We start from the raw sequence: 23,700 nt of genomic DNA, 5'->3' as shown, positions 1-23,700 counted from the left end.
GCTGCCCCTTTGCAAGTGCACTCTGACCCGAATGCTGGAGATGACCTTTGAGAACAGGGAGAGCTAAACAGCCATGCTGACTCATCACTGCAGTCCAATGGGAACATAATGCCATCCCATAAACAATTTGAAACACAATGCTCTTGCTCCTTGTATTTGTGCATTTGGGCCAGAAAATATACTGAGACTATAAATAAAAATGCACTTCTACTTGAAAATCCAAAATCCTGTTTGAAGGAGAGGAGGCTGATGGTGGTTTTAAACACCTTAATAGGCACGTGGACATGAAGATTTGTTGGATGAGGCTTCGTATTTTGGCTGCTCATGCACAGCACGAAAACAACGTTTAGGAATGCTTTTAGGATTTTCACAGATGAATATTTTTTTTGGCAAGTTTGACTCCATGGGATCCAAACGGGGAAATATACCTTCTCCTTCACCAGCACAGCAATAGCTGGTGATCCTAACAGTCTGTGCATGCCAGGACAAGCTGCCAGGGACCAGCATGAGGTAAGAGTGGGACCAACAACAAAGCCACAATATTAACCCAAGGTCCATCCCACAAACAGGGCAGAAACAGACCTACCTGTAACAGAGGTCCACGATCTAGCCAGGAAAGAGGAACAGAGACAAGGCTACACCTACAGGGCAGCTCAAAGAAGAGCAGGAAACTCGAGGCTGAGCTTAAATGGGGCCCCAGCCGATAGGCAGCAGGTGTAGGGGGGACACAGGTGGGGCTGACCAAAGCCATCAGTGGTCTGACTGTGTGGGTGGGATCTCTTTCCCGAGGCTCACTGTGCTGGCTGTGGAGTCCCAGCAGCTCATGGTCTTGAAGCATTGTGAATTTCTGAGGAGGTTCTGTGGTAGGATTTGCACTGAACATCCTCGGAAACAGCCTGCAGAAATGAGCCTCGTACCGTTATGGTAGGTGCTCTCATTAACGTGTGCCTCAGCACTGTAACTGGGAAATGAAAGCTGGCCAGCACAGAAACGTGGGCAAAATAGTCCCAGCTGTTCTCCTACGCAGGAGTTTAAAATGTGAGTCCTTTGTGTCTGTTGGCAATCTTTCATTGAAGTAAGCACTGAGATCAGAGTTTCCAACAGTTACAGAGTACCCGAGAGCATCAATTAAGTGATGTTCCATTAAAAATATTAAATATCCCATTTAGCAATCATCCAATTGACAGAAATTAGCATTTACGTTTTCCAGCCAGTTTTCCCACTTCAGATCTAATGGAATAAGTTGTTTCTGTGTTACGGATTTAAAAGGAGAGCAGCTCTGTGGCTGCCTGGCTCAGAGCCTGACTTTGGGCTTTCAGAGGACGTGGTACTAATCTGATATTTATAGGGCTTGGAAAGCCGGCCGGCCAGTGTGAAAAAGGCACTTACGAGCAGAGCGACCTGTTTATTTAGCTGCTGTGTTCCTCCGCCTTCAGGGATGTCAAAGGGAAATTGGAACAAGTGCAACATGCAGGGAGACACGTGTTGCAGAGGGGCAGCGAGATGCTTTATAAGCACCCTCCTGGTTCAGGTGGTGGGGCTGATGGGACAAAGCCAAGGCTGGGACCAGCCAGGGTGAGGGCTGCTGTGGGGCTGAGCTCAGGGGGCCATGGAGAGGCCCCACGGTGGGATGGGGCTGTTGCAGTTGCAGTTGCAGTTGCAGACTTGCAAAGGCCGGCAGCTCCTCTGCTCGCAGCAGGGCTGGCGTTGCGTCATGGAGATTGTCTGCTGTGTGTGGCTGCCCACCCTGGCATCCACCCAGCCTTCATGCGTCTGTTTGCAAAGCTGAGCTGTCTCCTGATTTGGCTACGTCTGATTCGTGCTGTTTATGCTGCCTGAGACCCGCTCCGAGGCTGGGACCAGAGGCTGAGCAAGGAGAGAAACAACTGCCAGGAGGGCCGGGGTTCCTCCAGCTGTGCTCAGTGCCATCAGCTGTCTGAAACATTGTTCTGCTGCATGTCTGTCCCGCAGGCTGCTGGGCTCGGAGCAGGAACCTGTCATTCCCACAAGGAGAATGCAGTATGGGTTGGACCTTCCAGATGGAAGTGCCAGGTAAAACGTGCAGTGTAAATGGGTCCTGGCTGGGAAGTGAGGAAGTAAACAGCTGTGACCTTAGTTCAGGTGATGGAAGAGCCGTGTGGATGGAAGGGTGGAGTTTGATAGTTGCGCGACCCGACTTCATCAAGCTAGGGAGATGATACTTGTCTCAACAGGCTAATTAATGCCTGTATAAGCACGTTGTTAGCTATTGAATAGGCACAGAATTTTCCCAGTAAAGCCTCTTGGCTTAATTTTGTACAGGAAAAAGCATGGTGCTTTACAGAAATCGGGTTGTCCTGACATCAAGGGACCAAATTCATTTTCCTCTCAAATTCTGACAGCACATTCTCTCTGGAGGGCCACTTACAAATTCAGGCCAAATCTATAATTCTGAGGAACTCGCTCACAAGCCAGGACTTGGCTCAGCACTGAAATGTGTCTGTCCATAAATCCCTAGGGAAGGAATAGTGGATGTATCTTTTGCTAATGCCAAAGCGGCAATATATACTATGTCACCCTCTTGATTTTCCTATACATTGGGCTCAACCTCCTCATCATGGTAGAAATTGCAGCAGCTACAGGTGCTACAGGAATGCTGCAGTCACCCCCAGGCCTCACAGCTGTGTTAATGCTGAGAAGCTGGAATCCTTGGCAGCTGTTTATCGCAGTCTGGGAAGTGAAATGTTCTCACAACCCAGAAGGATCCACGTGGCGTAGCTTGTCAGAGCAATTTCCCAAAGGTGGAAGAGGGTCTCTGCAGAGCTGTGTGTGCTCTGTGCTTCAGAGCTGCCTGCGGGGTCTGTTGGTGCAGCGAGATAAGATGGGATTTTGATAGCTGGGCTCGGCACCGCAATAACTGAGCTCAGGACTGTGATAGCTGAGTTTTTCACCCAGAGGGTGGTGTCGCACTGAACAGGTTGCCCAAGGAGGCTGTGGATGCCCCATCCCTGGAGGCATTCAAGGCCAGGCTGGATGTGGCTGTGGGCAGCCTAGTCTGGTGGTTGGCGACCCTGCACACAGCAGGGGGTTGGAACTCCACGATCACTGTGGTCCTTTTCAACCCAGGCCATTCTATGATTTCTGTGAACTGGGGGCTTTAATAATTAGGAGACAAACAGACCATCTTCTCAGAGGTCAGCCTTTGCTTAGATACAGAGATACAGAGCACCAGCCTTCTCTTCCAGCCAACTTCCCTTCCCCTTTTGATTCTCCCCGTCCAAGTGTTTCTTCTGTGAAAAAGTAACCCGCAGTCTAAAATGTCACATTTGCTTGAAGCTGTTTGGCTCTGAGCAAACACAGTTTTTATGAAGCGTGGTGCTCTGGAACACAGCTGCTTGTAAACTCTCTCTCCTTTTGTATGTTTCCTTACAAAAACAGACAATTACACTGACATAAAAAAAGTACCGTGCCCTGGAATAAGCAGCCTGCACACCGAAAGGTCACTTGTCTCTTGGTGTGCAGATGCACTGAGACCTCCAAAGAAGCAGCTATACCACGCACGCAAGGGTTTCAGCAAATCTCTTTGTATATTTCTCCCAAGGCTGCTAATTATGAGGGAACGTCCAGAAAGTGGCTCTGAGCTGCCCTGTCTGTTAGTGGTTGGAATCCGAAGGAACATTTCTTAACCAGCCCTGCTGGGCTCCATAGGACAGGTGGTTGTTCTCTGTCATTAGTTTCCATCCTGGGAGAAAACCAAACATTTATCAAGGCGACAGGTTGGTGATAACATCTAGTGTGGAAGGGATACAGGCTGTACCCGACATCCCTGCTAACATTACCCACCCTGCAAAATCCCTGTTGCATTTAACCTGGAGCAGCCAGAGCGTACAGCCCAGCTGGGTAAAGGTGTGTTGGATTTACAAGTAATCCCTGAGCCCAAGCAGGCAGAGCCTTTCATTCTGTGGGGGGGGAGCAGATCTGGGAGTATTTCTTCAGCTCCTGAGTGAGCACTGGGCTGAGGCTTCACCCCTGGCAGCAGGTTGCTCCTGTCAGCATGCAACATGGGGAAGGGTGACAGTGCACATACCAGCATATTTTCCACTAGGAAATGGTAAGTGACTAACGATGATGGCAGTCGTTAACAAGAAGGAGAGTCAGGAAATAGCTTGCAAAGGCAGCAGCAGCTCCTCTGAGTACGCAGAGCAGCCAGGAGGGCTGGGCAGGGGCAGGTGCCCGTCCTGCAGCGGGAGAAATGGAGCTGATGCAAGCAGGAAAAAGAAGCAGACACAAGAGGAGCAAGATAAAGAGCAATGCCAGCCGCAGGGTCTGCACAGGGCTTTGGTGCCATGACCAGGAGGGGTGCGTGGATGAGGTGGTGCTCAGGAAGTGGGGTGGGGGGGTCATCAACAGATAGGAAACGTTCCCCCTCAGACCGGGGGATGTTGGCAGCAGCAGCACCATTTCTGCTCCCCAGGGACTGAAATAAGGCAGCCGCTTTGCTGCTTCACTGAAAACAAAGTGTAATTAGCACTTGTGGAGCTAATGCGGCCCAATGGCTTCTTCCTGGAACAGGCCATTTGCAAAGGGGATATAACCACAAAAGGACACGCAGAATTCCTTCAAAAGCAGTTTACCAATACCAGCCCCATTTAAGCCTCTCTCTCTTTTAATCTCAGTATGATGTTAACGTGCATATCAGAGGACCCTGAGCAGAGTCACCAGCTGGATGACAGCTGTTTTATCACATCCTTCCCCATCCCCTGCCATGTTCGGTGACTGACACTGCACAGGATATGCTTTGGGACAGCATCCACGCTCCCACGTGAGCTTTCTGATGGGCAAACTTAGTCATTCTTAGCAGCATGGATTCAGGGAATCTCACTCAGTCGAACTAAGGATATGGTTTGCACATTACATTTCAGCATGACGTATGAGGGGAGGCTGTGTTACTGGGAAGCAGGACAGTCACGCTGCCTCACTCCTTCTCCGTTCCCACTCCCTGCACGTCCCTCTCTTCCCTTGCTCGCATCTGATTTAGCAACTGTGCAGCTGCTGCAGAGCTGAATGAGCAAGCTGGTTGGACAGGCAGTTTTTTTTTCCTCTGGATGATTTCTTTTCCATGGAAATGCTGTCCACTGCACCTGGCTCTGCAGCCAGCTATCTCTGAATGAGGGTGATGGGAGGAGAGGATCTAACCCTAACCCACCAGCCACCCCACCCCAACAGCCTTTACCCAGCAGTCTGTCCGTGTGCTCATCCTGCCTGAGAATCCTAGCAGTTCATTAAAATGCCATTCAAAAGACTTGTCTGAGTGAAATACATTGGCTTTCCATGGGCTGCTCCAGGTATGGCTGCAGCAACATCAGAAAGGTGCAGATACCTGCAAACTTGGATACCTGCAAACTTGCTGTGGCACGTTGCCCCAGGAAGCAGCCATTTTCTGGGATCCTGCCAAAGCCAGCTGGGAAAACTATTTACATACTAAGCATGAGCAAGGGGCAAGGTCCTTTCCCTTCTGCCAGCAGAGCCTTCAAGGGAACGCTGTTTGAGATCCAGGCTGTATTCAGAAGCAGAGCATCTTGGCTCTGATGGACGTGGCCAGACAGTCAGGAAGGCAGAGCCGACCGACCTCCAGGTTCCTGTCCCTCTATGTCACTATCTATGTCACTGCTTTGTCATACTTTCCCCTTTGTTCTCCTCCACAAGCACATCGTCAGCATCGTGAAAGGAATGCCATTCATCTGGAAACAGCCCCTCCTTCCTCGATAGCCCAACTAGACCAGTCACATAACAACGCATCCGGAGATGTTCAGAGGCTGCGGGAGCAACGTCCAACATGTGGATATCAACAGCAAAACAGAGCGTGGTTGTGGCCAGAGGGAAGGGATGTCTTGGGCTGGTTCTTAGGAAGGAGAATGGCTTGTTGGCTGGCTTAAGTTCTAATGAATGGATTCACGTTACAGATCTCCTGAATACCTACTGCTAATGTGCCTTGTTGGGAGGTCCAAAGTTCAAATATGGCCTGAAAGTAATTCTAACACTTTGGCAAAGTGTCCTGATAGGAGACACCGACCCACGTGTGTACAGATGTAAATGGGCAAAGCAGCTCAGCTGATTTCCAAGTAGAGATAGAAAAACAGCAATGCCAGCTTTCCAGTGCGGTTTCCAGAGTAAACAAAACCCATGCTGCGTTGGAACAGGGAACACACTCTACAAGTACCATAGAGGTTTTTATAAGGCAAATATCAAATTATGTAACACCTTGCTACAAATCCGTTGCCAGAAGCCAGGGACTAAGGTAATCAACTGCATTTGCCATATTTCAATATCACCAAGCAAGCATATTTTCCTAAGCTAGCTAGGATAACACTGATTTCATCAAGAATTCAGTATATTTGAGAAGAAGTTAGCTCTAGCTTAGCTTATTGATGCTTATTTCTTACTGTGTAGCTTATAAATATTCTCCCCCTGCCATGCACTACCTGTAGCAGAGAAAATAATTTACTGGAAACAGACACAACTCAGCCTCAGCAGCTAAAGGTACTGTTGTTATTGACTGTGTGATCTCTGTGTGATACCCGGAGTCACGCTTCGACTGGAGGCCAAACAATCTGATTCCGGTTAAAGCAAGAATTTTAACACTGCTTCTGAACAGCTTGAGCTTTCACTTCAAACGTGCTAAGGCTTCGTAGAAAATGTATTTAAGAGTATATGTGTGTTCCTAAAAAAAAAAAAACAAACGTATCTCCTACCTTACTCTCTCCTAACCAGGCAGGTGGGAGGTAGCTGGCTGCTCTGATTGGGCTCCCACAAGGATGTGCAGGGAGTGAGCCCTGCTGCACTTTCAGGAACAGCAGAGGACTGACCGGGTGAGCTGAGGCAGGAGGCTGCTTCCCAGACCCTGCTGCCTGATGGTAATTACTTCTATTCTTGCAGTCTTCTCTGATTCCGCAACTGCTGTTTCTATTTACTGCACAGCTTGCAAAGCTGCTCTCTGAGCTTGGCTTGCAAAACCCAGGGAATCCTTTTCACCCATATTCCCTCCTTGGCAAGAGAAAATGAAGTCAGCTGTATCCAGTGTCTTTTTATCTCTGTCATGTTTTTGCAAACATAGAAACAAATACGTCCTGGTCACTCACAGCTGATCCAAGGGATACAATGTGACCATGAGACAGTCTTGGAGTCCCGTTTCTGGTTGGAAATGGCTCTGAAGAATTGCTTTTTTGTGCTACCAGAGGACTACCAATTAGCAACAGGCACATCCCTTGCTGCAGGCTGCCAGCACAACTTTCCTTTCATTGACCTTCTGAGCAGCAGCCGCTCTCCTCCCTGGGGATAATCTGGTGCACATTTCCCAACAAGACTCCACATGCAGACAGCATTTACATTTCCCATTAACCTTTACAGGCCAAGCAGATGCAGAACACTTAGCCTAAGTCCCAGCCCCAGCAGTGGTAGAGCAGTGACAGTGCCTGGCTCCCAGTCAGGGCAAGGACCACACATTTCTACCAGTCAGTTAGGGCTTACATAGGAGTCTAAATGACTGCATTTAAAATATACGTAGCAGCTAACACTGAAATAAGATACGTATGAAACAATCAGAGTGAATAGCCATTTGTCTCAAGTTCATCCTTCCAGGTGAGCCTGAAATGGAAACCAAGCAGCAGGCAACAGAAGCATCAACCCTGTCTTTGCTTACTTCTTGTGCTGAGGCCTGGTCTGTGCACGGATCTGGTCGGAATACAGCAAAAGACAAAGAAGAGGACTGTCTTTATTAAACTGAAATCAAGGGAATAGAATACTGTGTGGAAGGGAAGCCATGAGAACACGCACAGAAGTGAAACCAGCCAGCATCATATCACAGGATCATAGAGTGGCCTGGGTTGGAAAGGACCACAATGCTCATCTCATTCCAACCCCCCTGCTGTGTGCAGGGTCGTCAACCAGCAGACCAGGCTGCCCAGAGCCACATCCAGCCTGGCCTTGAATGGCCTCCAGGGATGGGGCATCCACAGCCTCCTTGGGCAACCTGTTCAGTGCATCACCACTCTCTGGGTGAAAAACTTCCTCCTAAAACTTCCTTCCGTCAACTTTCCAGCTATTGAATTTTCTGTCCGTGCTTCCTGAAAGCTGCATTTGCTGAGGTCTGCCTGCAAAATCGTGGCCATGATCAATAGTAGCAGTTCTGTGGGCAGCTGAGCCAGCAGAAGGCCCTCCCTCTGCTGGGGTGCCCATTCCCCTGCTTGGGTTCCTGAGACCCATCACTGTGTGAAGGAGCCTGGATTTTGGGGACACACTTACACAAATAAGGAAACATACCTTGGCCTGAGCTCGACTCTGTCTTACAATCAGTTCTCCATATTTTTTCTTATCAAAAGGCAATTTGTTGATAAACCTTTCTTGCTTCTCAAACTAAAACCAGGCCTGCCCCTCCAAAACCCATTTGGATCTAAACAGACCATAAGGTTTCACAGAAGAAGGATGGCTGGTATAAAGACTGGCATCTGTAAATGTCAGCCTAACAGAAAATCTGACTTTCCTGTTCCAAAATATCCTTCTCAGTTCTTAAGTCTGGGAAAATATTAAACCATTCAGTGAGGTTGTAATGATGCTTCAGTTTGCTGGAAACATTTTAATTCTTTCCGCAGCTCCATTAAGCATTTTCCTCACAGGAGAATTTGCTGGAATAGTTGATGTGGAATAAAATACTCCACGGTGCCCATCCAGGACAGAAATGTTCCGGCTGCCTTTTTCTTAGTTTAGCCCATTTGGGGGAATTAAATTAAGCTAAAATGGATTCTCATTTGGAGTAAGTTTCCAGCAAACAGAGGTGCTCAGGAAACACTTTACGTTTTAGATGAATCTGAGTTAGCTTCAGAGCAATTTCCTAACATTGGGTCTCATTTTACTGCCACACGTCCCTGGGAGGAGATGGAAAATGAAGCACACAAAATCCCCAGACGTCTCCACATGGCTTTCAAAAGGTGATTTGGCTTCATTGGGATCCTGCTGAGAATGGCAGCGGGCGCTTAAGGAAAACCCCAGTGTGTCAGACAACTTTCCCTTATAAAGACTGGCTTCCCACAGGGAAGCCCATGGGAACCAGAGGACAAGCTGAAAGACCCGGATTGCGAAATGCAAGTGACGTGCATTGCCCTGAGGATCAGCCCTTGGGATGACTCTGCAGGCAGCGTGGAGTGGGTTCAGGCTTCATGCTTAAGGACTGAGGGGCCTACTGCTGATGTGACAAATATTACAGGGAAGTAAAGAAAGGAAAAATAAATGAAGAAAAGCTCTCCCTGCTTCTCCCACCATGGGAAGCACCGGTACCCTGTTCTACTTGCTAGGCAGCAGATTAGCACAAACAAGTGGGAACGTGCCCTCACACACACTGTGATGACTCTGTGGATCATCAAGGGGACAAATGCATCAAAGCTCTGTGATACGACCAGCTAGGGTGGGAGCAGTGTTGGTATGTGTGGTTGTTAGAGCTGATGGCGGCTGAATTGGGTGGCTAAGGAAGGGCAAAGTACACCTGTTCCCAAACAGTAAAAAAAAAATCACTGATGTCGTTACAAGTCCTGTCCACGCTCCCACTGTAAGACTCTGGGATGAGCTTGTTTTACAGCAAAGACAACCTGGCACGCTTTAGCACAAAAGTTCTTTCCTAGCTTTTATTTTAGGGATGCGTTACTTGAGAAAGGGGTAAAAGCAGCATCCTGTTGCCGAGAATCATGCTGTGCTGTCAGAGGCTGGAACACAATGCCAGCAGCTCGGGCTGGGGACTTCCTGCCTATTTTTAGGGTGTTGCAATCCTAGCCTCTCACCCACACGTTCTCACCCCCGCGGGATGCTGGCACAGGCCCCTCTGCAGCTGACAGTGAGCTGGCTGCCTGCATCCATTCCTGGCTGTGGCACTGGCGTTGGCTCTCGCACACGGGCTGGGGCGAGAGCACACGCTGAAACGAGGGGTTGGTGGCAAAACTGCTTCCAGCCACTTTGCTGGCGGGGAAAATGTAAGAAGTGACTCAGAGGTCTCAAATACTTGGTAGCACAGCACTAGACCTACGCGTGCGTTTCTCACAGGAGCCGTTAGCGTGGTACACAGCCCTGACCTGCTGTCAGTTTGGCTGACCTCTCTGCTGCGAGCCACGACGGTGTTATTAATGACCCCAGAGCTAATTACCCATTACACACATCCCAGGGCAACAGCCTGAAGCTTTTTTTAGCAAAGCCCCACGTACACGCAGCACTCCTGTATGCACCGTTCGTTATGCTGCTTCTTCATGTTTTCCGTATCAGTCACTGCTGCACACCGGGATATACATATGGAGATGTGCCCTTCCCTTCTGATTCATTGAGAACTGTCACCCTGAGCATCACCACGGATGTCAGCGTGGTGTCACCTGTCGCTTGCGCTGCCCTGTGACACGGCGCAGTAAAAGTGAGGCTGTTAGGAAATGACTCCTTGCTGCTGCCATGGCAGTGGCAGCAAACAGTCAGGGCACGTTAGATAACAGGGTATTTAATAATGTACTGTAGTAACAGTATCTGGCAGGGTTTGGGCAGGGAAAAGCGAAAGGCTGAGGCTCTGGCTTTGGTTTTAGACAGTGCCAGGTATTTCTGGTAGGGCTGAGCGCAAATTAAAAGCACGCGGTCCTCAGGCAGAGCCTCTAACTTCTGCGGTCTGCTTTGCTTCTCCAAGAGCCCCCAGTTCCTGGAGCTGCAGCTTAACACAACAAATGCAGTTTTCTTTTTTCCTAACACCTGTGGTTGCAAAGCAAAGGCTGAAACGTGATTTCCAAATGCACAAGAGACTACAAAGCTAGCATTACCCCATCCTCCCCCAACCCCAGTACTTGCTCTTCTGAATTAAAACGCTTTTGTTTGTTCTTACTTTTACATTTAAGGTTGAGGACTAACGTGAAGTGGCACAACATCACCATCTCTGCTTGCAGCCTCTCTCAATGCAGTGCAGTGGGCTGCTGAACACAGCAGAATGCTCAACAGTGTGGAACTTAAAATAATTATTTAGACTTTGCTGTGGCGGGGTCAGAGACAGACTTCCAGCAGCAGCTGCTTAAAATAGCAATGGTTTTCTCAGTTTATAAATGTAAATACCTCTCATGGACACAGCACCACAGATAGGGGCCGTTTCCCCTTCATTTCTGCAAACCTAGTGCTTGACATGAGGGGATCAAACAAAACTGCCAAAATAACGATGCATCATGGAAAACCTGCAGGCAGGCTGAGATGATGCACGAGCACAGGGCTGCATGCAAATCCAGAAACAGGCTCCACATCCTTGGTTTCACATCAACTGGTGCGCAAGCAGGGCAAGGGAGCACAGCCCCACTCCTTGCTGCTGCCTGGGTAAGGGCTGTGCCCAGCACCATATGGCCATCGCTCCCCATCAGGTCCCGCAGCTGTGCCGCAACGGCCATCACAAAGTGCCTCCCTGAACACAAAAGAGGTGATTTCACAACTAATGCAGAAACTGAACAGGCTGCTGAATTCAGCACAGCGCCCTGCGAGTGTCGCAACCTCTGCACAGCCTTCCCTGGGCATGGGAGGCTCTCACTTTTCGACCAAACAGCTTGTGCTTAATTCATCGTAGCTATTGTCTCATGCATGAGGGCTTTTTTTTCTTTGCGTAATCTGAAATGTGGCACAAAAGGGCCTGAAGACTTTCAGGGTGGGTTGGTTTTTGTGTGTGTGTGTAGGCTTTTTTTTTCCCCCTTCCATTCTTGTGAGTTGGATGCCCGTCGTTTCAATCCTGTTCAGTAGCACATTATCTTATGGCTGGTGTTGTTGTCTTCCTGGGACACCACATGAGATGAGGCAGCGAGCACTTGCTGACACTGAGCTGATCCCCGAGGAAAAAGATGATCCCAAGGGAAAGTGAACCCAATGGTAAGGCAGTCTGGTCTGAAATGCTCTGGCCAGACCTCACACCTGCACCCACACGGCTGTAGGATCTGAGCATAAAAGATACAACAAAGATAGTTTGGGTTTGCATCCCAACAGCTCTCCTCAGTGCGGATGACCTTAAAGAAGAAGAAAAAGTCACGAGAAGTAAAACACAAGCAGAAACCCTCAGTTCAAACATTTTACATGAATCACCAAAACTGCACATTTTTATACAAATGCTGCAACGTAGCTCTTGTTGCTGTTGCATCTCCGTAAACGCAAAAGGCAGAGCTTAACAAAATGTATTTGTGTTTTCTATCTAAACATTCCAATGACCAGAAAAAGAATGGGGGCAGGAAGAGGGGCACAAGGAATTAGGGTAGGACAATGTTATTTATAAATGAAATCTCTGTGGGAATGACACCAACAACTTTTCTACCAGCAGCCTTGCATTCTTGCCATGTTTTCCTTAAACGCTTTGAGGGCTTGATTATTCTATCTGAGAAGCTGCTGGTGCAACACGCAAACCTCTCTGATGGCTCAGCAAAGCGCTAGCACGTAAAGGCCCCGGCGCCAGTCTGCTCTTTGCTTCTGCACAGGGCTGATGGCAGAACTGGGTCTTCCCTTGCACCAAACCAAGCAAACCCACGTCTAGCAGCCAGGAACCTGAGCTCCCACAGCCTGTGTAAAGCTCTGCACTGCCTTCAGCACCTGCTGCCAAAGGAAAACATCACTGATGGGCTGAGGCTCCCTTTCCTGCATCACTGGGGATAGATTGTTTGTACATCAGAGATTACTGCAAAGTCCAGACCAGACCATTCTTGTCTGGGGAGAAAATGAGAAAGTACAAAAGGTGACTGCAGGTTATGTTTATAGACGTTCTGTGCAGCCGCAAAGTGGTACAGAAACAAGAGAACGCAGAAGGGCACTGAAAAGTACCAGCTCCAGGCGGATCTCCTATGTCACTTACCTGCGAACAGTCTGCAGGGAGAGGGGAGCAGGGCTGCTGCCACTGCTGAGCTAGGAAAACAGAACATGTGCCGAACACCTCCGAAAATTAAAGCAGTACATGAGTTCTGGATTTGAAGTTCCTAGATTTAAAGGAATGCATCTTCTCGTGAGCACTGCACAAAGTTATACAAGTAACCGTAACTGAAGCAGTTCCTTTTCGGGCCCAATACTGCATCCATAATTATGCTCCCATGGCACAGATTTAGATGTATAACTCACACACTGATGTAACAACCGTTTGTGTAACACACTACGCTCTGTGTCATTCACCAGGCTGAAACTGTTGAGAGGAAATCCTGCCTGTTCAGAAGTGCCTTTACGCAGCCTTCCCTGCCCTTCCCTCTCAGCTGCACATCTGACTGGGCACATCTCTCCTTATTTACCTCCCTGTGTAACTCAGCTTCACTCACACCATTCACAATTAGATACACCATGCTGTTAGCAGCAGCATCGTGGCAGAAAATGGGAGCTACCTGCTCCGTCCCGTGGCTCTGGAGTGCTGTACACTCTTCTTTCTCTCCACAGTACACAAACAGCAACGTGTGTGTGTTTGATGGGGTATTTGGTCTCTGTTTTTAAGCCTGCTACTTATAGCCAAGCAGCTCTGAATGTTTATGCTGGCTCTCTCAGATTAGTTCCTCTTACATGAGGGTCAGTAGATTCTCATTGACTTCAAAACAAAGTTGGTTGGAGTTAAACTCTATCTTTGAAACAAATACTACTTGTGGGTTGTTTTTTTTTAGAAAAACATTGTCTCGATATTCTTGCTAACACTTCATCCACCTGTTGCGACTCTTGGCATTGTTTGCAGTTGGGATTACAAAAGACTGGAAAACACAAAGGAGGGGTTGGAAAAACCCTTGAGTTCCTGGTTTGGGATTCAGCTGAAACGTGTTGCTGTACGCTGATAACGTGTGGGCACTCGGTTACGGCACGACCCCCACTGCCACCGAGATGATGGCTGTACTTAGAGCAAAGAAACCTTTGCTCTTCCACATTCAGGTCATTCCAAGAAGAGACAAGTGACAGTCTCCTATTACACTGAGATATCTACACTTCACATTATTCTCAAATATTTTTTAGGATGAAAAAAAGATTCTGTTAATAAAAGTGCTGGTAACTTTCAAAACAGGTCCCACTACCTGTCTATGATCAGCGTTTCCCATATTACGCATCCATAAGGAGAGGTTTGCCCTTGCCAACATGAGCTAGCAGTGAGCTATCCGTGATCAACAGGATCTATTTCTGGGCTGTAGGCCACACGCTGCCAAGCACCTGCTGCCCACCCATTTGCACTGTGTTTGTCAACGCTTACTGGACTCTGCAGCTGTTCTAGGAGCTGGGAGACAGCTTCACCAGAATTTACACCTCTGCACATTGATCAGGTTGTGTAGCCTGTGCTGTATCACCTCGAGCGGACCCAACAAGTCAGAGCCTCCTCCTGACTGAGGTCACATTGCTGGGCAGCCAGAGCTCGCTAGCCCAGGAGAGATTTATGGTTGGCTGGAGATTTGGCGCTGATAACCTTATTTGTGGTGGTAGATTGCTCCCATGCCAGGATTAGTGCAAGACGCGAGAAGGAACACTGTGTTCTGCTATTTATGTTTTCTGTCAGAGCTCCCTCAAAGACTAACATTATTAACCTCCCTGTCAGACAAATGATGCTCAGTTTTAGGTCATTTATGCCTACATCTCTTACACCTTGGGAGTTCCTAGAAGAGCTTAAAGTCTGATTGAAGGCTGCAGTATGAAAGTAGCAATGGGTATTAGATGTACTTATTTCAAAACTCTTGTTACTGGATTGTTCCTCTCAGGACCTCAAGAACCAGCAAAATTCCAGGAGTTGCATTGACCTAACTCAGTGCAGAGCAGTTCCCCATACAGCCAAAGCTGGGTCAGCACCTACTCCACTCACAGCCATCGTGGAAGCACCATGTGACTAACAGCATTAAATAACATCTACAGACCACAGTGGTCCTAACAACAAACATGCACAGAGCATGGGGAGCCGTGGCGGTCAGACATGCAGAAAACAAGCCTATTTACTAAGAACACCATTTGTACATAACTGCTTTTCAGTGCACAAGCATGTTCCAAACAAAAATAGTTTCCACTGTTTCCCTTTTCACGCACACGCAGAGCTTTCCAAGCCATCCACCTTTGGCGAGGATCTCATGCCTGGCCCCTGCTAGAAGGTCAGCTTGTTTTGCAACGCAAACAGAACTCTTTCAGCTGTCAAAGCTGTGGGGCAGCAACTGAATTTGCTCTTCGATGTTTTCTGTTTCATCTCTGCCATCGTGTTTTTTCACCCTGAACTTCCTTAAGCGAGGCTTTTGCAGGTTGCTATACAGAATTTATCCCCAAAGAACTGAAATATGTAACAGAGAAATGAGGTTTCATTGCCATGTCTTTGTGGTTCTTTCGTTGTTGTTTTTTTTTTTTAGTCAAGACTATTATGGTCCTGAACATTTGACAATGGTACAAAAAGAACCAGAGTTCACACTGGTATTTGCATAATTTGCATGAGGAAGGCTGAAATGCTTCAAGAACACACCATGCGAAGTTCAGGAAGATGACACTTCTCATATGAGGTAAGGAGGAAATGACAGAGGCGTGGGCAATGGGGGAAATAGTCCCCATTATGCCATGCTGGGCTTGCTCCACAGGCTGCATCCCTTCTGCCGTATACGACCTAATCCATACATTTTCACCAAACTGGATATTTTGCCCAACTATTTCCATACAGACCTACAGCCAACAGAACAAGCACAGACAGATGCAGGTTAGCCCTGTGTTTTGGGATGTTACTGGAAGACTGCCTCAGAAAACGTCACTGAACGCCTCCACCGCTTTATCCTGGCAGTTGAGACATCCCTTGGCTGGAACTTAAAGGATAATAAGAGCAGATGAGAAGAAAGGAGATCTGGTGGAATAACAAGACTAATCTTAAAAACCTGCATGAGTCAAGGGTTATAAACCATATCATAAATTAGCACACCAACAAAGGGAAAAAAAAATGGAGTAACGGAGCAGTTCAGAACCGCAGTGGAGCATCCTCTGCTTGCAACTTCCTTCTCTTCCTGTGGTCATTATGCTTTTGTTAACACCACTTTCATTGCCTTTATATTACCTGGGTTAGATTGCTTTCTCCCTCAGTTTACATTTCCTGCACTGACTCCACGTGGCACTCCTTGCCAAATCTCCTTTTCTAGCAAAGGATCATTGGACTAAAGAGTGCAGAGAGGTCGATGTCTCCCTGAGAGACTGCATCACAGCTGACACCATACAGACCATCCAGCTGAGCCAGCTGCACCTGAGCTCAAAGGCAGAGCCATGGAATCACAGAACTGCCTGGGTTGGAAGGGACCTTAGAGATCATCTGGTTGCAATCCCCAGGAGAGATGGAAATAAGAAGACTGGACATTTTAAATACAGTATCTTCATATGTCAAACCTGAACCTCAGATGACCTCCAGCTGAAAACAAATGTACTTGACTCACATTATCCAATTACCCAGCACATCCAATAGCTCCGAATAGTAGATCTGGAAGAAGATCAGAAGCGGGGAGGCTGCCAGGAAAGAGGATGCTTAGGACAACACTTCCTCTTTTGTTAACAACAGCTGATGAAACGGGGTTTGTTTTACAGTCATCTCAGAGTTAAAAATAGCATGAAAATGTAGGACATAACAGAAAACTTTTACAACTGATAAAGAGACATTTGTGGAAATTAATAGAATAATTGGCATTATATGAGAGGAATTATAGCCATAACACACCAGGGAAAAAGGTCTTGGAGAAAATACGAATTGATGCCAGAAGAGGACAAGGTCAGAGTTCAGAGCTGAACCCTCAGCCTCAGCACTTCTCAAGTTTGGCCACTGCCATCCTTTCACCACACCCTGTGCTGCCTTCCCTCTCATTCCTTACAGCTATTCACTACAACACAAAGGAGGAGTGTGACTGAGGGCTCAAGCAGTCCAACTTCTGCTCCATAACTTCACGATCTCGGGGAAAACAGTTTTTCTTTACATTTTTTTTTATATATATATTACGTTTTTCTATACATTTTTTCCTCTTTCCTCAACAGTGAAGCATTCCTTTCTTCTACCCTTTTCCCCCCCCCCTTTCATTTTCTCTTTATTTCCTGTTTTCCTGATTTGAGTTATAACCTCTGTATGGCAGGTAAGAGCCCAGCTGAATTCCATATGCCACAAAGCAGTCCTTCTGACCTTCACAGGGACAGAGTTGTGTCACATTTATGACATCTCTGAACGGACTTCAAACAGCTTTAGGGCTATCACATTTCAAATAACTTCCCCACGCTGAACTCCATCTCTTCATCTTTCTGAATGTGCCAAAGACTTTTAAAATACAGATTACTGAGAAGATTTATTGGAAATAAAGAGCAATAACAAAAAGAGACACCAAAACATTGGAACCACATGAAGCCACGACTGCACTAAAAGTCGGGATGCCCAGAGGAGGATCGCGTTTGCACCAATGACTGAAATTAATTAGTGCCCATCTCGGCTACGTGTGTGGCTCAGAGCAGGCAACAACTCAGGTTAACAGAAAACCAATTTCCTTCTCCACAACACAATCCAGATCCCTAAGCTAAAGCTAAAACGTTCTTCTTGTCGCTTTCTTCTAAAAGAACACCCTTCGCTCTGTGTCAGGGAACTCGAGCATTTATAGTAATGCAATTTAAATAGAACATGAATAGTTTAAAGCGAGTTGCAAAAATTCTGGCTTGCAATGTTTAATGGAAGATGGAAAATGCAGTCAGCAGAGAAACATTATACCTCACAAGGGAAATGTTCTAATCTATTCTTAACTCATTTTTATCAATAATCCCCATAGCTGGCTTCTAACCATCCCAGATGAGTAATCTAAAGCCTGGAAAAAAGCAGTTTGGACAGATGTTATCCACATCTGCAACTCATCTGCCTTGCTATATTAAGTCATTCACCTGTTAAAAACAAATTTAGTGGTATATAGATGAATATACTTGAAGGTCACATAGCTAAAAATAACACTGCCTCCAGAGTTTTCTATACAGTGCATACAGTGAAATACATAAATAATCCTCGTCAGAACGCTGCTATAAAAAGGCATTGGCTTGAACTTCTAGCAGCAGACATTCCCAAGTTCAGACAGGGGTCGCATTTCACAGATATAACTTAAATACCTTCACAATGTATATAAAGTTGGGCGTTTTATTTTTAGCAGTACTTTGTTATTGTCATTGTTCAGGAAAGAAAAAAATAGCTACAGGCTCATCACGCCCCAAGAAAATAGTAGCATATGCCTCAAAGTAGAAAAATGATGCATGAATAGGGTGTTCAGTTGGTGGGGTTTTGTTATTTTTTAATTATTACTATTATTTTAAAGGAATTGCCCTGGGGCTACCCATCCCCATCCCCTGCCGGACCAGGCAGCTATTGCAACTTGGCCAGTACCTGTTCACTGATAAATCCAGCTCCCCTGGGCTAAAGAGGGAATGTGGTTTTGTTCTATCTTTTGCATCATGAATAACACTGCTTGCAAAGCTGCGCAAACACACTGCAGTCTCTGTGCTGCCGTTACGACAGCCCCAGTAGGGCTTCGTGAAATATTTACTGCTTGTCATTAAATACAAAATGGAAAAAATTCTCTTCAACCCCTAGGAGTCTGGGATGACTTTCGCCAACCTGAAAGAGGCAAACAAGGTTTCCATCTTTCATCAGGATGAGGAAAGCACCAAAATTACTCTACAGCATGCAGCTCCAGTGCCAGGACATCACCTCAGTGCCGCTCAGCATGGCCTTACTGGAAAGGAGTCAAGTCCTCCACGCACAGCCAAAGCTTTATAGTGCATTAATGAAAATACAGCAGAAAAGCCAACGTGGCAGAACACCAGTTACATTAAATAGAAGATGCGCAGCTATCAAACTCTTGTCCATAAAAGAAGTTATCTGAGAGTCAAAACAACAATGGAAAACTGTGGTTCTCGTGTCAACGCTGTGCCAAGAAATGTCAGAAACAGAAAAGGATTCTGCTCCAACTGAGCAGATGGAAATGTCTTCTATTGCACTGAGATAAAGCAGTCCTCCCTCCTGGGAGCTGACCTCACGGCTCCATCTAAGCAAAGCCTTCCAGCCACCCCCACGAACAGCGTGCTCAGGAAAAGAATCATAGAATCCCCAAGGTTGGAAAAGATCTCAAAGGTTTCCTAGTCCAACTGTCCACCTACCACCGATATTCCCCCATTAAACCACATTGCTTGGTACCACATCATTTATTCATTTCTTGAACACCTCCAGGGATGGTGACTCAATTACCTCCCTTGGCGGCCTGTTCCAGCATCTGACCACTCAAAAAGCTTTGATACTGGAGCTATTTGTACTATTCATCCCTATATCTCTTGCCCAGAGATGCAAACAGAAGGACAATGACATCCCATGAAAAAAAGAGACTTCCTTTGAAAAACAGGATGCTGGGCTTTGTTAAGTGTCCCACTCACACCTGCTCCCTTTATGGCTGCGTAAACATCCTCGACTCCCTGCAGATCTCTTTGCATACTGCAACACAAAACACATCTTCCTCTGGCTGCATGCATCACTCTGTGGGAGCGGCTGCACGTCACTCAGCGCGCTCACGTTGCTAACGGGGTGCGTGCATGAGTCACTCCTTATCGCGTTTACGGTGCTCTGCCACAGTAGTGCAAAGACAAACACACAAATCCATTCACAAATGTTACAAAGAAATGCACAAGTTTTCCTCTTAGCAGAGCAAATAACGAGGAGTCACCTATCAGACCACAAGATCAGCTGGCATCCTGGCCTATAGCGTTACTTATATTTACTTTCTCTTGCCTTATCCAACTTGATTAACTTGCATTCAGGATATGAGAATACATTCGTGTTTATTTTTCCGAACAGAGTACCATGACTGGAGTAAAGCTCTGCTGGAGCAAAATTCCGCTGAAGTCAATGCGAGACTGACAGACGGGCTGGGTTACCATATGTTTCCACTGACTGGGACACATCCTGTGACCTCAACGGTGCCACGCAGATGCCCCATCACCTATCTCCTGTGGGATGCTCTGGGGACTACCTCGGGGTGTTCCTGAGGAAGTGACCATCTGGTCATGTCAACTGAGGATGGTTTGGTCAGCATTCTTTTCCATTTCCACCTCTCCCCACTCTTGTGAGTAAATCTCAGCTTTGGATCATTTAACACCAGGTCACGGAAGCTTCAGAAATAGCATATCTAAGGATGGAAGACTTTTAGACTTCGCATGTACCAAATTAAAGAGCTAAAGAAAATTTAAAGCGATTAATATTTTTATTTCTTAATTACAGCAGCATCATTTTAGAAGCAATTTGACTGACTGATATTTAATGGGAGTTATTTCAGAGATGTAAATGCAAACCATCATATCAATTCCTGACAAGTCAATAATCCTTCATAACCAACAGCACAGAAACCTAATAAAGAAAGAAAGAAATTAAAGATGTGTGGTGGCTCTTCTAAAGTTATTACATTTGTGATTCAGCTCTTAAATTTGGGATGGCGATTTTCTTGTAAGATCCAAGAGAGATTCAATATGTGTAACTAAGAACAGGCTCTGTCTTTATCATCTTAATAAACAAAAGATGGGGAGAGACAGGAAATCAATATATTCAGTTGAGGAACAATATCAGGAACAATGAACTGGGGAAAAATAATTAGAGGAAACAGAAGATGAAGCGTGCTGGAGTAATTTTAGACAGAAAAGGACAAAAACATTCTTCTAACCTGGCAGGGAAATTGCAGGGAGTATGACCTGGGCAGCTAGAGATTATAAATAGTATGGAACAATAGAGACTAAGAAACACCAGAACTTTCCAAGCCAAGGGAGAGACATGAGACTTTACAGCGCCATAAATATTTTTTAGTAGTAACTAATGATCGTGTGAGTGGGACGCTTACTTTTTTCCTATTCGGTGGTTGTTTATGAGCGTCTCTCTTGCTGTACGTCAGAGTTAGAAAGCCCAGGGCCGAAGGAAAACTTTGACAAATCAGGGCAGCTGGCACACGGCGGGCATGGAATTGCCTATTTCCAGTGGGACTGTGTGAAGAGGTAAGGATGCTGGAGAGCTCAGTTAAGACTGTTTCCAAAATGACTGTGCAATTGGTGATGTAGATCTGAAATACAACAATATCCGAGGCAAAAGAAAAATAGAAGGAAGCTGAACTTCAGTTTGAGCAAAAGACGACAATACAGCCCTAACAATTACTTTCCATTACCCTGGTTGCCTCGATATTCCTAGCAATGACTGATGGTGAGTTCCACGACTGATCTATGAGAAGAACCAGTCCAGAGTCCAATGTGCTACTGACCATTTAGGAACAGGGATTACTTCACCCTGAATTAATTTTTCCCTTCTTGAGAGCATTTTGACAGGTTATAATAGTTGTCCTCTAACTGCATAGATTTCTTTCTTTCCCCTCTGCTTCACTATCTTCATTTTCTTTAATCAAGCTGCAAGGTACAGTACCTGGGGGCATTTACTATCTGCCTCCAGTGCACAAGGAAAAGTTACAATCAAGGCAGTGTAAGAAGCGAGCGGCAGGGTGGTAAGCAAAATCAGGATCACTCCATAACACCTTTTTTGTATTAAAAATTCCTAATTATTACTCTAAATCAAACTCAGGCAACCCCATTTCCCAACATACCTGGTGATGTGCCCTGTTCAGCACCTGGATATTTCATTGAAACCCCCTACTCAGCTTACGTTAATCTATTTATAGCCATCACTGTAACCATCCAGTTTTCTGACCTTTCATGGGTATTTCATTACGTTCTTTGTTTTCCAAATTGAGTCAACTCTTGCTTCCGAGTTATTTCTGAAGACAATACAATATGCAGAGATAATGCAATATTTTCCTCCCTCCAGAAGCTTCCTTAATAATTTTCTGATTTTGTTTCAGAAGGCACCGTAAGTACATCCAACCCCATTTCTATTCTTCTTGGGCCATTTCATCAGCTCCTTTTGGACAGCAGAACTCTGATTCGGGTACCCATTCTTCTGGGTCTCACCAAAATCAGCAGCATGATACAAATTTACATTCAACTTTGAGATTTGGCCCAAATACATAATCTCTAAGTACTAGCATTAGTTATTAAACAGTTGGAAAAAAATATATATATTCTTAAAGCCTAAATGTAGTATAAACAGAGAAAGCACTGAAAAATATTAGTATATGTGAACACAGTATTAGAAAAAAATTCTTCTCTGAAAGAGTGGTGATGAACTGGAAGGGGCTGCCCAGGGAGGTGGTGAGGTCACCGTGCCTGGAGGTGCTCAGTAACCGTGGAGATGTGGCACCGAGGGATGTGAGCAGTGGGCACAGTGGGATTGGGTTGGTGGTTGGACTTGATCTTGGAGATCTCTTCCAAACGTAATGTTTCTACAAAAAGGGTGAACAGAATTCCTTTGGACCAACTTTGTGTTCTGTCACCCACCGTGGCTTGCACTCACTTTTATGCCACAAAGACAGGTGGCTTCCTAGCTGTCCAAAAGGCATTTGGGAAGGTTCATAAACCTGTCCCACCGTGAGCACCATCAGGCACAGACCTGTAGGATCCCTGTCAGAATATATTTTTCAAGTCTTGATTAAAGACTGCTGGCAGTTATTTTTAAATCCTAGAATACAGGCCTAACAAGGACAGACAAACTAATTCTGTATTTGGAGACATACTTGCTGACAGTGGATTTGGCTTGACTTACCATTGCTCTTTTCTGACTGCAGCAATTCAATATTTTACCGATTTCCAAGCTAAAAGGCCAGGACTAGATGAGTTTGATTCACGTGTGATTTGTATCACTGATTAAATACACTTGCAAATTCTTTTCTTGGTGCTCCTTTGCTTCTCTTCCTCCCTTGCCTCTGCTCTAGGCAAGAAATAAAAATACCTCTGCCAGCAGAAAGGTCTATCTGACCTTATTATACGAAGTCTGGTCGTAAACAACGTTTTGTCTGAATAAGGGTTTTGCAAAATGATGTTCCTGCTGTGCTGCAGGACTGATTTTAACTGCAACTTAATGCAAATAATATGAGATCTGAAAATAATAGTTTTTTTTTTCCTCCCCAGATTTCATCATCATCATCAAATACGTCATGCCATCAAGGAGAAAAAAACAACACATTTTATAATTTTAAAACTCATGACATTTTAGTTTCAATAGAAAACATCAAACAGTCCCTATTTCATTCCCCTGAAACATATATGGTTTATAGTTTGTATAACAGTTACTTATTCTTAAAGTAATCCAGAGCTTCCACTTCCAAAGTCGCAACTTCAGAGCTCCTAAAGCTACTGTAGGTAAACAGAGCCGATAACCTTCGCAGAATAGGTTTGCAGCAACCACTGACAAATAATCTCCAATAAACAAGTGAAGCCATGAATAACAGTGAAATGCAGCAGGGAATTTGAGGAAAGAGATCATGGCTAACCCTGCATGGTGTAAGCTGTTATTCACTCTCTAGCTGCAACCACTCTGGTCTTCCAGTGGCTTTCTCTTGCCTGGGAAGGAAGAACTGGCCAAGCTAGCTGGCTAGATCAGAAATAAGACCTTATGACCTCCAGACTCATTCCATCCTACCATCTCCATGTACTCACACACAGGTGTGGCCATGGGCACATTCCACCAGCTAGGTGAGCTTTCTGCCAAGTCCAAACACTGCAACGCCATAGGAGGAAAAGCTGCTCAGTATATTGGCACATGGGATAACAATGGTTTCTGAAAGCCTTCCTTTCACTTACTGATTT

General features: G+C 46.0%; 1 protein-coding gene and 2 long non-coding RNA genes across 17 annotated transcripts in view; 2 read left to right on the top strand and 1 right to left on the bottom strand.

The window, feature by feature from the left end:
* The window catches only part of RGS4 (regulator of G-protein signaling 4), a 126,113-nt gene extending 119,193 nt beyond the window's left edge, over positions 1-6,920 (bottom strand). For 14 of the 15 annotated variants that reach the window (XM_046944223.1, XM_046944226.1, XM_046944227.1 and 11 more), the window contains exon 1: positions 6,732-6,882. The gene's annotated coding sequence lies outside the window, so the exon portion shown is untranslated. Of the gene's footprint in view, positions 1-6,731 lie in introns of all 15 variants that reach the window. The other variant, XM_040704482.2, reaches the window with a different exon arrangement.
* On the top strand, positions 1,856-6,879 carry LOC121113412. The gene is made up of 3 exons (XR_005861843.2): positions 1,856-2,052; positions 5,686-5,817; positions 6,751-6,879. It is a non-coding gene; the product is annotated as an uncharacterized LOC121113412 (long non-coding RNA).
* Positions 6,921-11,886: 4,966 nt separating the features above from the next.
* Positions 11,887-20,756, top strand: LOC112532939. The gene is made up of 3 exons (XR_005861838.2): positions 11,887-15,239; positions 15,345-15,491; positions 19,823-20,756. It is a non-coding gene; the product is annotated as an uncharacterized LOC112532939 (long non-coding RNA).
* Positions 20,757-23,700: the final 2,944 nt, after the last annotated feature.

Source organism: Gallus gallus, chromosome 8 (genome assembly GCF_016699485.2).
Source record: "Gallus gallus isolate bGalGal1 chromosome 8, bGalGal1.mat.broiler.GRCg7b, whole genome shotgun sequence".
NCBI classification, from domain to species: domain Eukaryota; kingdom Metazoa; phylum Chordata; class Aves; order Galliformes; family Phasianidae; genus Gallus; species Gallus gallus.
The sequence above is the reverse complement of the archived record's forward strand: the minus strand, read 5'-3'. Positions and strand labels throughout refer to the sequence as shown.